This window comes from Bison bison, unplaced genomic scaffold (genome assembly GCF_000754665.1).
Source record: "Bison bison bison isolate TAMUID 2011002044 unplaced genomic scaffold, Bison_UMD1.0 scf7180017864505, whole genome shotgun sequence".
Taxonomy (NCBI): Eukaryota; Metazoa; Chordata; class Mammalia; order Artiodactyla; family Bovidae; genus Bison; species Bison bison.
The window spans coordinates 1,570,000-1,584,975 of NW_011495062.1; the positions used below are offsets into that span (position 1 = coordinate 1,570,000).

The 14,976-nt window shown below is 45.9% G+C and overlaps 1 long non-coding RNA gene across 2 annotated transcripts in view; it reads left to right on the forward strand.

The window, feature by feature from the left end:
* LOC104980614 overlaps positions 1–11,910 on the forward strand; it is a 16,559-nt gene extending 4,649 nt beyond the window's left edge. Inside the window, exons 3-4 of one of the 2 annotated variants that reach the window (XR_824286.1) lie at positions 1,344–1,438; positions 11,570–11,910. This is a non-coding gene — a long non-coding RNA (uncharacterized LOC104980614). Of the gene's footprint in view, positions 1–1,343; positions 1,439–5,181; positions 5,222–11,569 lie in introns of those variants that run through there. The other variant, XR_824285.1, reaches the window with a different exon arrangement.
* The last annotated feature ends 3,066 nt before the right edge of the window (positions 11,911–14,976 follow it).

A 14,976-nucleotide genomic window follows, 5' to 3' on the forward strand; every position in this document is an offset into this window, starting at 1 on the left:
CCTACTCAGTAATTTGTATGTGGTTTTTGAGTCCTCTTATACAGCCATTTGACATTGACAGGTCCATTCACAAAGTACTGAAGTCAATTCACAGTTGGCCAACAACTTCCTTTCTGGGTCCTCTTATCCCTGAGCATAGCCAGCCTCCCCCACTCCAGGACATCTGCTGGCCAGGAGAAGCTTAAAGCTGGACAGCACAGTCACCCCAGAGAGAGTGTCCACATGAACTGTGGGCCCGGCAAGTCTCATTTCCTGAGTTCTGACACAGAGAGGGTACAGGGGCCTCTCCACCTTCTCAACCTTCTGCTGCTACTTCTCACAGGACATACTCTTCAGCTTCCCCTTCTCTTTCTCATGCTCCTTCTCTTTCATCATCTTTGCCAAACTCTGGACCGGGTGGTGGAGAGAAAGCATGCACAGATGAGAGACTGGCTTGACAGTGTGACCTGAACTCATCAGGGTCTGTTCCTCCCATGCCTACCTCTCCTGTGCCCCTTCCCCCTCTCACATGCTCAGTTTTTGCAACTTTCTCAGAGCACTTTCATACCGAGTATCACATCTGAGCCCTACTGCCATTTTCAGAAGTGGGTAGGATGGGGATTATGGACCCATTTCACGGAGATATAAACCGAGATCCAAGGAAGAAAAGTGGCATCTGTAAAAGCAAGAAAGGAAATTGGTGCCATGGGGGAACTAGAATCTAGGATTTCTCCCACACGGTCCAGGGTCCTTCCCCAACTAAGTAGACCATGATGGTTGTTGAGGGAAACAGCCAGCTCCCCCATCAACATTGACTGGTGGCCCTAGTTAAGCACCTCCCCAGGTAGGATCTGGAGTCTCTGCCTGTGAGGGAAACTTTGAGGTCAGCCTTTGGGTTCCTGCAGGCTGTGGGAAGGGATGCTGGGTGCCTGGTATATGTAATGACAAGTGAGTGTCCACGGGTGATGTGTGTGCACGTAGCATGCCCGAGCTCGGCCATTCACCCTTCAACAACCCACGTGTGTATGTCCCCGTGCCCATTTCTGCTCATGGCTGGCATGGCCTCTCACTCCAGTATTGTTCGTCCGGGGCTCCAGACTTCCTGATAAACATTTGTTGTCATTGTTTAGCCGCTCAGTGATTTCTGATTCTTTTGTGGCCCCATGGACTGTATCCCGCCAGGCTCCTCCATCCATGGGATTCTCCAAGCAAGAATACTGGAGTGGGTTGCCATTTCCTTCTCCAGGGGATCTTCCTGACCCAGGGATCGAAACTGCGTCTCCTGCACTGGCAGGCTTATTCTTCACCACTGAGCCACCAGTGAAGCCCCTGATAAACATTATTTTTTTCTAAATCCTAATCAGACCTCAGAAACCCTGGGAAGAGCCTGCTGAGCTGGCTGTTTCTCCCACCAGCCCCGCAGAAGGTCATGCCCAGGATACAGAGAAAAAAATCCCAGGTAAGGAGTAACTCGCACTTTAGGACAAAATCTATCTTGAGTGAAATTTCTTGCTTCTCTGCACACCAACCTGAGAACAAATAGATGGACAGCAACTGGCATCTTCCTGGCACATTCTAGCTTACAGAGGGTGTTTATGGATATTGTCTATGATGGGCAGCCGTATGAGGTCAGCATTGCTAGCCCCACTCGACAGATGAGGAAACAGAGGCCCAGGGAGGTGAGAGGAATTTCCCAAGAACCCATGGAATCAGTGCTCACATACAGTTCTCTTTGCCTAAAACCTCTGATATCTCTCCACAAAGGACGGAGCTGCGTCAGGTGGAGAGCCAGGCTGGGGTGCAGAATAAGGACCATTTGCCACTCTTTGTGTTCCTTTTCTCTGCCTCCCTGAGCCAGGCCTCCAACAGCCCGGAAGCCTGGAGGACCCCCCTGTTTATATGAAGCCCCACGGGGAGGTTGCCTCCAGGCCCAAGTGCACATTCTCCAGGGACGACTGCCAGGAAAGGCTACCCCTCCATTCCTCATGACTCATCCCTGCCCGGTGCCCATGAGACTGCTCTGCTTCTCAGCCGTGGTCTCAGGATTCTCTGAGAACGTTGACACCTCCCTTCTTTCTACCTCCACCAGACAACTTACTAGAGCAGCAAAGACAAGGCCAGATCAGACAGCACTGGGCTTTAAATATGGGATTTCAGACTGCAGAGGACTGGAAATGATAGTTGTGTGGATGTGAAAACTGAGGCCCGAGTGGGCAGGGACTTGCTGAGAATCTGTTGGGAGCTTAAAGGCAGAGCTGGGCTGGAACCCAGGTCCAGGAACCCACAACCAGCACGCCTGGCCAGACATTGGCCCTGCTTCCCACCATCCTGTGATCACAGGAACTGATTTTCACAGCCTCTCGTGAGCTGCCCAAGGACTTCTCTTCCTCCCCAGGGAACCTGCCCTCTGGTTTGGGGACACCTCCGCTTAGGTTTGGAAGGAGGCATCTACCCTGGTGAGAAGAGGAAATGAGTTTCTCAAAGCCCCAGCCAGTTCAGAGACCTAGGGGCTCCTTTCCAATGCACCTTTGACTCACAAACTCTCATGGGTGCATACTTCTCAAGTCTCCCTGCCCATAGAAGCCTGGAGGAACTGGACTTTCTCTGCACAGCCCTGGTGGATAGAACTAGGGCCAGTAGGTGGAGTTTATACAGAGGCAGATTCCAGCTCCACATAAAACAGAACTTTGTATAATCAGAACTGTTCCCAAATGGAATGGGCTGTCTCCTGAGGTGGTGAGCTCCCCAACACTAGAGGCAACCAACCTGCTAGGGAATCCTACTAATAGAATAGAGTTCCTCAAAGTGTAGCCCACCTGTATCAGAATGAATTATCTGGGATTATTCTTAAAAGGGCAAAGTCCTGGGACCCACTCAACAATCACTGAATCAGGCTGAGTGTGGGCTAGGATCTACCTTTCTAACAAGCTCCCAGGTACTTCTGATGTAGGATTCTGGTTCACAAATGAATGTTTGAGAATTCCTGCTCCAGAAGAATACCAGATGGAATCTACTCCCTTTCGCCTCTGAAATTCTATGATTCTATCCTCTGAAATGCATATCTCCCCTCCTTATTTGTGTTGTACAAGGACCATCCTAAAGACAGATTATTAAGTTACAAAGTCACAGCTCCATGATGGGAAATGGCTGGCAGGGGAAGTGTGTGGGGGCAGACCAACCACAAGGGCAGCTGTTAATTCTCTGCCCCCCAACCCAGTGCTGACCTGAAGTGATAGCCTTATATTGCAGATCCTTGACTATCTAAGACTCCATGGTCCCACTCAATTTTATCTCAACACCATAGTATCTAAGGCCCAAATTCACTAGTCATAGCAGAAGCCAAGAGAACAGAGGAAATATCCACTTACCAATCTGGAGCTCGAGGGCAAACTGGTCTCTTTGCTGCGCTGGCAGATACTTTCCTGGGCGTCTCTATTTTGCATGCTTTCTACGCTTCCTTTTTTCAGCCCTGAGGTGAACTAACTCATTGTTCATACTTCGTAAGGCATCACAGTCAGATCATGACAGATGTTTCCAGCCAAAGCCTGGGGCTCAGTTCCACCCCTTTGGTCTCCCTGTCAGTGGCAAGCACACCCTCCATAAATTGGGGATGAATTTTATGTCAGCCTTCACACTGCTCTCCCCTCTGACCCAGGAAATAATCACTTATGTGTTCAAAGATGCGTATAAAATGGTAACAACTATAGCATTATCAAAATAATAGGCCTAAAAGAATAACCTTCGCTAACACACATACAGTACTTGTTTCATTTCCTAAACACTTTTCCTGTAATAATTTATTTAATCAGCACAATGACCCATGAGCCAAGTATTGTGATTATCCCCAGGTTAGAACTTGTACATTCCCTTCAAGAAACTGAAAAATAATTTGAAACAACCTGAGTATCTGACAATAAGGGATTTGCCAAATAAACTATGGAACTTCTCTAAAATAGAATATTATGAAGCTATTATAAATGAGGTTAAAAATGTTTAATAAGCCACAAATATGCTCATATATTTGGTAGTATAAAAAGCACAGGAAATAAAACTACATATAACTGAATTTGGGGTGAATGTGCATATGAAATAAAAGCATATTGTGGTTAGGTCCTTGGCAGGGAAGGCTTCCTGGAGGAGGCTGGCATGGAGCTGGGGTTTGTTCAGAAAGCTGGTAGGGGGCTGGGGCAAGGGCTGTGCTCCTGAGGGGAGACGTCCTGATGGGAGAAGCATGAGCTGTTGCCACTCACAATCTCAGGTAACGATGTCAGAGGACGCGCAGGACTTAAGATGCTTAACACTGCCTAAGAGTTTGGAGATCACGGTTCACTTCTGACTGTTACCAGCTGCACAGTGAACATGGCCAAGTACTATCCCTTCTCTGGGCCTCAGTTTCCCCATTGGTACAAAGGTGATAATAACACTTTTCCAACTCTCCTATGAACCAGGCTGGAAATGCAAAGCTCAAGTGAGGACTTAAGCTTGAGAATTCCTAATGAGCCATAGCAAAGCTGGACTCTCTCTCCTAACCACTTACTGAGGGCTTACTGTGGACCACAGACCAGGCCAAAGGCTTGTCAGCACATACAGGGCCAGTTTCATGGGTGTGTGATCAGTTCAACCCACAAGGCCCACGCTCAGAAGGGCCTGTGCTTGGGGGTTTAATGCTCTGTGGCTACCATCGTGAAATGCTTAATAATTTTATCTTTGGACTGGACTCTTAGAAGCAATGTCAGATGGACAATGAACATGTGCTGGGGTCTTGGAGCCTCCACTAACACATGGCCCAACTCACTTTGTCTCAGGGCTTCCCCTGTGGCTCAGTTGGTAAAGAATCCGCCTGCAACGCGGGAGACCTGGGTTCGATCCCTGGGTGGGAAGATTCCCTGGAGAAGGGAAAGGCTACCCACTCCAGTATTCTGGCCTGGAGAATTCCGTGGACTGTATAGCCCATGGGGTCACGAAGAGTCGGACATGACTGAGCGATTTTCACTTATTCACTTGCACTTGGGGCCCCAGGCGCCTGTGAGGGTCTACGCTAGCCTGCCAAGTATCCTTGTGCTTGATTCAACACCAAATAAAAACACCATGGCATGCTGAGAGAGGAACCATGGGTGCCTGCCTGCTCAGTTGTGTCTGACTCTGCGACCCCATGGACTGTATTAAAGCCTACCAGGCTCTTTCATCCATGGAATTTTCCAGGCAAGAATAGTGGAGTAAGTTGCCATTTCCTCCTCCATGGGGATCCTCCCAACCCAGGAATCTAAGCCACGTCTCCTGCATTGGCGAGTGGATTCTTTATCACTGGAACTACCCAGGAAGCCCTGAAGAACCATGGAAGAAGGTAAAAAGCTCTATTCTTGCTTTTTGAACAGAGAACCCCATTTCCATTTTGCACTGGAGCCCATAAATTAAATTGCCTGGGAAAATCCAGACATTCCTATAAGGAATGTGCTTGTTTTCTTCCATTTCACAGACAAGGAAGTTGCTCTTAAGAGTTTATGGTGCCTAAGGTAACATAGCTGGAAGTATTAATAGCTTAGACAGAATTTGAACCCAAGTCAATTGGAGTCCAGAGCCTGGACTGGACTCCAGCCCGGGTGGGGAGCCCCTCCAGAACAGTAGTCCCTGATGCCCTCTAACCACAATCAAGGCCATCACAATTCATACCAGGGTCAGCGTCTCACCTAGATGGAGAAGGCAGAGACCCCCTAGAGGCAATGAGAGGCTTAGGAAAGCGTTCACACCTTGAAATACTCTTCATTAGCTGAGATAGTCTGACCCAACCTCAGCTGGCTGTATGAGATTCCTCTGCCTCCTGGGGAAGCTGAGCAGAACCCAGAAAAACCCACATTTCAGCAGAGCCACCTACAACCGAGCGAACAGACACTCCTCTCAACCCCTCCAGACCTCAGATACCCCACCTTAAAACAGGTGTGAGGCTTCTCTGGTGGCACAGTGGATAAGAATCTGCCTGCCAATACAGGAGACATGGGTTCAGTGCCTGGTCGGGGAAGATCCCACATGCCGTGGAGCAGCCAAGCCCATGCACCACAACTACTGAGCCTGTGCTATGGAGCCCAGGGGCTGCAGCAGCTGAGCCCGTGTGCTGCAACTACTGAAGCCTGCACCCTACAGCCAGTTCTCTGCAACAAGGGAAGCCACCACAATGAGAAGTCCACCCACGGCAACTAGAGAGTAACCCCCACTCGCCACACCTGAGTAAAGCCTGGGGATCAACAAAGACCCAGCACAGCCAAAAATAAGTAAAATTATTTCTTTCAAACGGGTGTGGAAATACTTTTGTGCAAGTTTTATACACAGGGAAGGTGATACAGTCATTGCCATATGACTTTGCCCACATCAGCAAGGACTTGCCAGAAGCTGACTGCTTTTATGGTCCTGATGATTTGTCTAGGTGTGTGGTATTATGGGCACTGGGACTGAAAATATGAGCTAGGGCATCTTTTGGGGTAGGGAGGAGAGCAGAAGGCAAGAAGGAGACTTTGGAGAAACCCAGAATTCAGAGGAATATCATTTGGTTTGCAAATGCTTTGTTCGAGATCCCAGAGCTCTTCCTGCTAGTCTCTACGTTAAATCTCACTATTGTGGGGTGGGGATCTGAAGTCCGCCCAGCAGCCTGAATTCAGGATGAGGGAAATAAGCAGATCTAGCTGATTCAGACTGGTTGGGATGGCCAGAATGAAACTTGTTCTGGTGTTTACTTCCCCTGCTGCATCTCTCAAGCTTGCAAACCAGAGGTGTTGGCTCCTTTAATCAGGAAACAGGACCACAGATGGGGACAGTGTGGGGAGCAGATTCTGCACTGGAACTGAGTTCCAAGGGCTTTATCACCTCAGTCCTCACTCTGGAAGTTAGGGATTACTGCCCGTATTCCACAGTGGAAGAGACAGTCTCAGAATGGGAATCATTTACTCAAGAATATCTTTTAACATTCTAGGCCCCATGGTGCCAATTCTTCTTTAAGTGCTCTCATATACAGTGTCTTAAGAGATGCACAAAGGTGTTATGAGATGAACAGAGGCAGATCCTAGTATTCCCATATTATAGGTGAGGAAGCTGAGACTCAAAAAGAAAAACTAAAGGACTAAGGCAAGAAGTCCCGTTTCTCCATTCTCTGCCCCCTGGAGGTCCTAGAGCCTAATGAAGACAAAAACTACTCTGGCTTGCAGAATACCAGGAAGCTTTGGGGACCTTATAATATCCTCAGACATCTTAGAGTCATAATCATTGGAGCTAACATTTATGGAGGGATTTCTGTGGCCAGGCACTGTGCCAAGCACCTGTGTAACACCTCACCCAACTCTGGGGTGGATGCCAACCCGATGTTACAGGGCATGAAACAGCAGAGAGGTTCAACAACTTGCCAGGTCACAAAGCCTGGGGCTGGGAAATGAACTGAGGCTCTGTGGCTCCAGGGCTCACCCTTGCTCTAAAACATCTTGCCATTCTGCCTCCTCAGGGAAAGTGATCAGGGTAAGGATTGCAAGCTGAAGTGGATTTTAAGCAGCTGCTGACAGCCGATGGGCCCGCCCACTCTAGGGAGAAGCGTTCTCTCACCCTAATTTCATTTGAGTGACCCCCTTTTTAAGACATGCTAACCCTGAAGTATAGAACCAAAAACCACCCAAAGGTAGTCTCCTTAAGCCCAGAGGAACTTCGAAATGCAGAAGAAAACCCCTCAGCAGTAATTCTGCTTGTTTGTGGTGTTGTATGTTATCTGTCCTCTCCTGTTGGATCTTGGTATTTATCTTGGCTAACAGGGGTCCTATCCTGGTTTCCTTCCTATGGTATATTAACAGCACCAGCTGCTTTTCCAGGAGGGCTTAATGTGAAATTGAATGAACCAGAATACCAATATTTTATCATCCTATTGCTTGTCTTGGAGAAGGCAATGGCACCCCACTCCAGTACTCTTGCCTGGAAAATCCCATGGACGCAGGAGCCTGGTAGGTTGCAGTCCATGGGGCCACTAAGAGTCGGACACGACTAAGCGACTTCACTTTCACTTTTCACTTTCATGCACTTTTCACTTTCATTCTCCAGTGTTCTTGCCTGGAGAATCCCAGGGACGGGGCAGCCTAGTGGGCTGCCGTCTATGGGGTCACAGAGAGTCGGACACGACTGAGGTGACTTAGCAGCAGCAGCAGCACTGCTTGTCTTTCAAGTAATCAAGAGACAGGCTATGATATACATTCAACCATCAGGACTCTTTAGAGATCCTAAGTCTACTGGAGAGACAGGGCTTATTATTCAGATTTAATTAGGCTATAACAGGAAGTCCTAAGTCAGTCACATCCCTTTGAAGGGTAAAAAATAATTTCCTTACCCTCTCTGACCCTCAGCCTGCCCAGACTTATCTTCTTCCCTGTAGGGCAAGATTGGCAGTTCTTACATTATTTCCTTACTACCCCCTGATAGGTTCAGGTGAGAACTAGCTAATTGGCTCAGCATCCATTAGAGCCATGGAGAATCCAGACCCAACAACCCAATCTCCTCTTTTCACGGCTGAGAACCAAGCTGCCATCGGTGCAGTGGCTATAAAGGCAGGCAGAGCTGGTGGTGAGTCTGCTTGCCACACCAACCCCCCAACCCCCACCACACACCATATAACCTCAGGCTAATGTCTTCACCTCTGCAGGCCATCATAACAGTTCTGGCTTTGTTGGGCTGTTGTGAAAATAAATAGCATAATGTACTTAAAACCTTCAGCACACTAGCCTGACACATAGTAATCACTGTTAACATTATCTATTATCAAGATTAATACACTGAAAGTGTCTCCATATAAATCTTGAGTTAGAAACTAAACCAGCATTACAATCCCGCTGTCCTGGGTAGCTTCTGTTCAAACCTTTGTTTATAAATAACTTTAATTCATAATGCTTCTTTCACCCATTTGATGCAGAATCTGGCTTTGATAATGCTGGAAGCAGAATTCCACAAATATCTTTTCAACTAAATGGGTGGATTTCAATGAACAGTTCAGTCGCTCAGTTGTGTATGACTCTGTGACCCCATGGACTGAAGCATTCCAGGCTTCCCTGTCCATCACCAACTCCCGGAGCTTGTTCAAACTCATGTTCATCAGGTCAGTGATGCCATCCAACCATCTCATCCTGTCGTCCCCTTCTCCTCCTGCCTTCAATCTTTCCCTGCATCAGCGTCTTTTCCAATGAGTCGGTTCTTCGCATCAGGTGACCAAAGTATTGGAGCTTCAGCATCAGTCCTTGCAAAGAATATTCAGCACTGATTTCCCTTAGGATTGACAGGCTTGATCTCCTTGTAGTCTAAGGGACTTGCAAGAGTCTTCTCCAGCACTACAGTTCGAAAGCATGAATTCTTTGGCGCTCAGCTTTCTTCATGGTCCAGCCCTCATATCCATACATGACTACTGGAAAAACCATAGCATTGACTAGACAGACCTTTGTTGGTAATGTCTCTGCTTTTTCATATGCTATCTAGGTTTGTCATAGCTTTTCTTCCAAGGAGCACGTGTCTTTTAATTTCATGGCTGCAGTCACCATCTGCAGTGACAATGGATTAAAATTATCCCAAGAAACTTCTCAAACAGTTTCCACTTTGGAACCTGCTCCCCAAGGACCTGCTTATGAAGAGGAGCCAGATGGTGCTATACTTACTACCGTTCCTGCTTCTGAGCCCCTGTAACAGGGACAGTCACCTGAGAGGCCCCGAGGCCTTTGTTAAACCCAGGAAGTGGGCAATGTTTCTTGACTCTTTGGCTCTGTTGGCCCAAAGCCCTCGTTTTTTTTTTTAAAATTGAAAAGTATTGAGATAACTGTAGATTCACATTTGATTATAAGAAACAAAGTCTGTGTATGTTTTACCCAATTCCTCCCAATGGTAACATCTTACAACACTAAAATTTCCCAACCAGGATACACATTGATACAATCTATCTGCCTCATTCAGATTCCTCGGGTTTCCTGTACGCAGTATGTGTGTATGTGTGTGTGCATTTAGTCTATATACCTTACTTCATGACTAGATCCCTGTGGCCACCATTACAGCCAAGTTAGTCCATCACCACAAGGATGATGTTGCTCTTTTAAAAACATACCTACCTACCTCTTCCCCCATCCCCATTCCTAACCCCCTACAGCTATTCATCTGTTCTTCATTTCTGTAACTTTGTCATTCCTGTTACAGAAATGGAATTATATACCTTAAGCAGTTTTGAGGGGATTGGATTTTTTTCACTCAGTGTAATTCCCTTGAGATTCAGCCAAGATCTTACATGTAGTTTGCTTGTTCCTTTTGACTGCTGAGTAGCAACCCATGGTGGGGACACACCACCATTTAATTATTCACTCACTAAAGGACATCTCCAAACCAAGCTTCCAGTTTGGAGCTATTACAAATAAAGCTGTTATGAACATTCATGTACTCCTCTATCCACTTTGATCACTAATTGATACAGATGCTCTTACTTCACTGAGATCTTTGTTCCTGTGGCTGCAAACATGACTCATCACCACACCATCCTTTCTGTGCCAGCTCCTAGTGGCTTTGGATAATCTGCCCAGATGCTCCCCTACAGACACTTATCACTAGATAGGCACCTTCAAGCCTTTCTCCTAAAAGAAATAAAATAGAACAAACATGAGTTTGCAAGCCAGACAACGTGGGCTCACATGGCAGGGGCTCTGCTATTTACCGTGGTGAAGTCTCACGAGAGTCACTTAATGCTCAATCTGTTTCATAATCATAATAAAGTAGCTGATAGCTGGGAAGGTTTCTTTATCGACAGCTTTTGGTGGCAGTGTAATGTAATGGCTAAAAACAGGAACTCTGGTACCAAGCTGCCTGGGTTTGAATCCTGATTCTATCACCTGTTGGGTATGAGATCTCAGGCAAGTTATTTAACCTCCTTGTGCCTCAGTTTTTCCATCTGTAAACAGTTCCTATCTCATCAGAATTAAAGTAATACACACAAAACAAATGTTCACAACAGTGCCTGGCACATAGCATTTACTAAGCATTAGTTCCCACTGCTATGTGGCAGACACTATTCTAAGCACTTTATGCAGATTATTTAATCCTATCAATGACTTTATTTATTAGTGCTATTAGAAGATCAGTTTTACAGATGACAAAGCTGCAATTTTAAGGGATTAAGTCACTTGCTCATGATCACATGGTTGGAAAATGAGGGAACTGAGAATCCATTTTGAGCCTGTCTTTGCTTCTCACCTCTATGCCACCCTGAAGGCCCATGAACTGGAAATGGCAGTGCCCTGCCTCGAGCAGTTATAAGGATTTACAAAGAAGTGTCTTTCATGGTGCCTGGGAGTCAACCTGCTCCATACGTGTTAGTGTCCCCTTGTAACTACTGGTGGCTGATGAACAATACATCACTCTATAGTTCTATATACAGCAGAAACAGGCCTAAGACACAAACCACCAAAACAGAAATCTGAGGGTTTTGAGGATGCATCTTCATTTACAATGTGACCTGCCCAACAATCACAACCACATTTGGGATGAGTCCATCCAACTCAGCCTCAAAATCCCTTACAACAGAGCAGCTGCCTCACTTCTTTCTCAGGTTTTACAGCTACCATGCAGAGATCACTCAGTGGCATCCACGGAGTTCCTACAGGATAGAAGCTACACATTCTGCAGTCTGCTCCCTGCAGCCCTTATCCCAGTAAACATGTACAGAACCCCAGGGAGGCTCTGGTGTAATGGAGTGACAAGGCCAGCATCCAAAGACCCAGGTTCAAGTCTCCACTGAGCCTTCTATCAAGCCATGTGACTTTGGGGGTCACTTCCTTCTATGAGGCCTCAATGTCCCCAGCTATGAAATAAGCATTTTCCACCTTGTTGTTGTTCAGTAGCTCAGTCATGTCTGACTCTCTGTAACACCATGGAATTCAGCACGCCAGCCTTCCCTGTCCTTCACCATGCCTGGACCTTGCTCGAACTCATGTCCATTGAGTCAGTGATGCCATCCAACCACCACTTCCTCTGTCACCCCCTTCTCCTCCTGCCCTCAGTCTTTCCCAGTATCAAGGTCTTTTCCAACGAGCCAGCTCTTCGCATCAAGTGGCCGAAGTATCGGAGATTCAGCTTCAGCATCAGTACTTCCAATGAATATTCACAACTGATTTCCTTTAGGATTGACTGGTTTCATCTCCTTGTTGTTCAAGGGACTCTCATCTTCTCAAGCACCACAGTTCAAAAGCATCTATTCTTTGGTGCTCAGTCTTCTTTGTGGTCCAACTCTCACATCCATACGTGACTACCGAAAAAACCACAGCTTTGACCATGTGGACCTTTGTCAGCAAAGTAATGTCTCCGCTTTTTAATATGCAGTCTAGGTTTCCACTGCTTTTCTTCCAAGGAGCAAGCATCTTTTAATTTCATGGCTGTAGTCACCATCCACAGTGATTTTGGAGCTCAAGAAAATAAAGTCTGTCACTGTTTCCATTGTTTCCCCATCTATTTGCCATGAAGTGATGCGACCGGATGACATGATCTTAATTTCCTGAATGCTGAGTTTTAAACTAGCCACACTCTTCTTTCACCTTCATCAAGAGGCTCTTTAGTTTCTCTGCTTTCTGCCATTAGGGTGGTATCACCTGCATATCTGAGGTCATTGGTATTTCTCCCAGCTATCTTGATTCCAGCTTGTGCTTCATCCAGCCCATCATTTCTCATGATGTACTCTGCATATAAATTAAATCAACAGGGACAATATACAGCCTTGACATACTCCTTCCCCAATTTTGAACCAGTCTGTTGTTCCATGTCTGCTTCTAACTGTTGCTTCTTGACCTGCATACAGATTTCTCAGGAGGCAGGTACGGTGGTATTGTATTCCCATCTTTAAGAATTTTCCAGTTTGTTGTGTGAAAGGTTTTAGCATAATCAATGAAGCAAATGTTTTTTTGGAATTCCCTTGCTTTTTCTATGATCCAACGAACACTGGCAATTTGATCTCTCATCCCTCTGCCTTTTCTAAATCCAGCTTGTACATCTGGAATTTCTCAGTCCACGTACTACTGAAGCCTAGCTTGAAGGATTTTGGGCATAACCTTGCTACCATATGAAATGAGTACAATTGTCGGTAGTTTGAACATTCTTTGGGATTGGAATGAAAACTGACCTTTTCCAGTTCTGTGGCCACTGATGGGTTTTTCAAATTTGCTGGCATATTGAGTGCAGCACTTTCACAGCATTATCTTTTAGGATTTGAAATAGCTCAGCTGGAATTCCACCACCTCCACTAGCTTTGTCTGTAGTGATGCTTCCTAAGGCCCACTTGACTTCACACTCCAGGATGTCTGGCTCTAGGTGAGTGAGCACACCATCATGGTTATCTGGATTAAGACCTTTTCTGTACAGTTCTTCTGTGTATTCTTGTCGCCTCTTCTTAATATCTTCTGCTCTGTTAAGTCCATACCATTTCTACTGGTTAGGATTTGGTGCTCTTACTGCTGTGGCTCAGGTTCAATTCCTGGTCAGGGAAGCCTTTCTTCTTGAGTTCCAAAGAACAGCAAGGAGAGATGAGAAAGTCTTCTTAAGTGAACAATGCAAAGAAATAGAAGGAAACAACAGAATGGGAAAGACTAGAGATCTCTCCAAGAAAATTAGATACCAAGGGAACATTTAACACAAAGACGGACACAATTAAGGACAGAAATGGTATGGACCTAACAGAAGCAGAAGTTTCCACCTTATATGTTTGATATTCTAGCTCCATATTCTCTAGTAGCAGGAAAGCACTAAGCATCCTGTTCTTTTTCCTTCCCTTGCTCCTTTTTCTTCATTCTTTCTTACAGTCAGACAGTATTTCCTACCATGTGCCAGACCCAATACCAAGAGCTGGGAATGCAATGGTGAGCAAAACAAACACAGAAGAACAGGTACTTAAGCGTTTGTTGATTTACTGAATGCTCTAAATGCTTTTATTGTTGTTATTTAGTCACTCAGTCACGGCCAACTTTTTTGCAACTCCATGGACTGTCACCCACCAGGCTCCTCCATCCATGGGATTTCCCAGGCAAGAATACTAGAGTGGGCTATTTCCTTCACCAGGGGATCCTCCTGACCCAGGGATCAAACCTGCATCTCCTGCATTGGCAGGCAATTCTTTACCACTGATTCTTACCACCTGAGAAGCCCCTCTAAATGCCTAAGAATACTCAATTCTTACTTTGAAACTTTTGCTTCAACATACATACTAACCATGCAGTTTTCATTATGCTCAGTAATGCAACTGGAAGCAACAAACGAAGAGCAGGCTGTACTAAAGAGAAGTTCTTCAGTTATGACATAAACAGCCACAATTATGATGTAAACAACTCAGGCTTAAACAAGTTTGGCTGAAATTGGCTGAACTGTCTGGTAGAAACTTTGTGACAGATTATTCCAATTTTTAAAATGTGCTTTAAAAAATTAACGATACTGGTACATGTACAGCAGATTTGGGAAAACGACTTCCCTTTAGAACAGCTTAAGAGCATAGCACTGGCCAGTGTGTACACTGGAGATAAATGTGGGGTTGACATTAGTTTATGAACATTTCTATTTCCTTTAGATCAAATTAATGAAGTCTCTTAATCACAGCCTTTAAAAAATCCAATAGTAGGAAGAGGAACATTTACTCTAGTAATAACATTTAATCTATCAAGGTGCTAAGTGAATTGGGAAGAGGTGGGTGGCACATACTAAGACATAGCGGTAAATCTTTGATACCAGAAAATTTAAAGGAAGTAGCACCAAAAAGGGAGAAGGCAATGGCACCCCACTCTAGTACTCTTGTCTGGAAAATCCCCTGGACAGAGAAGCCTGGTGGGCTGCAGTCCATGGGGTTGCTAAGAGTCGGACACAACTGAGCGACTTCACTTTCACTTTTCACTTTCATGCATTGGAGAAGGAAATGGCAATCCACTCCAGTGTTCTTGCCTGGAGAATCCCAGGGATGGGGGAGCCTGCGGGCTGCCGTCT